This window comes from Etheostoma cragini, chromosome 24 (assembly GCF_013103735.1).
Source record: "Etheostoma cragini isolate CJK2018 chromosome 24, CSU_Ecrag_1.0, whole genome shotgun sequence".
Classification (NCBI taxonomy): Eukaryota; Metazoa; Chordata; class Actinopteri; order Perciformes; family Percidae; genus Etheostoma; species Etheostoma cragini.
This window is the reverse complement of record NC_048430.1, coordinates 456,009-456,776: the sequence shown is the minus strand read 5'-3', so window position 1 is coordinate 456,776 and position 768 is coordinate 456,009. Positions and strand designations below refer to the sequence as shown.

General features: G+C 40.5%; 1 protein-coding gene across 1 annotated transcript in view; it reads right to left on the bottom strand.

The window, feature by feature from the left end:
• The window catches only part of LOC117939682 (myc box-dependent-interacting protein 1-like), a 17,198-nt gene that overhangs the window by 7,975 nt on the left and 8,455 nt on the right, over positions 1 to 768 (bottom strand). The window lies entirely within an intron of this gene.

The window sequence follows — 768 nt, the reverse complement described above, 5'->3', positions numbered from 1 at the left end:
ATAATAATATACATATATATATATATATATATATATATATATATATATATTAAATGTTTTCAGCCTTAATTTAATAAACTGAAATGACATTCGGTCGTCAGTCGTACAACAACCCAGCCCAACGTAATCCTCATCCCAGAGCAGTGTCTTTAACCTTTTTACTGGATCAAACTGTCCAAATGACCTGCAAAAAGGAAAGCATTACTACATTTAAACAATTAAGCATCTAGCAGCTCTGAGAGCTGTGTCTTTGGGCTAAATGCTAATGTCATGCTGGGCTAATTTTGTGAGCTAACTGCTGGTATTTGGTCAAAAAACAGAGCAGAATATCCACCTGCTGGTGCTAAAGCGTTAGTCAGGATCACCAGAGTCTGGAGGATTCATCCTCTGGGGATCATGAATGCCTGTAAATAAAAAGAAACTCAGGGCAATTCATCCAGTAAGTAAGTAAGTAAGTAAGTAATTCTCATTGAACTGAATAGGCACAGGGCCCGAAATCAACACTCGTCAAGTGCTAAATGTGGGTTTATTTTCCATTTGGCGAGTAAATATCGGAGGGTTACGTGGCGAGTAAATATGAGTGAAAGATACTTGGTTAAAAGTGTATTTTAGACACAGAATAGGCTCCATTTTGGGATCCAGAGTCCTGTTTTTGTCACACATTCATGGGTCTGTGTCATTCTGCATTTCCTTCACAAGCTAATAAGATGACAACGCTGATCATGTGCAGAGAGCCTGTGGGGGGGGGGGGGGGGGGGGGGGGGGGGG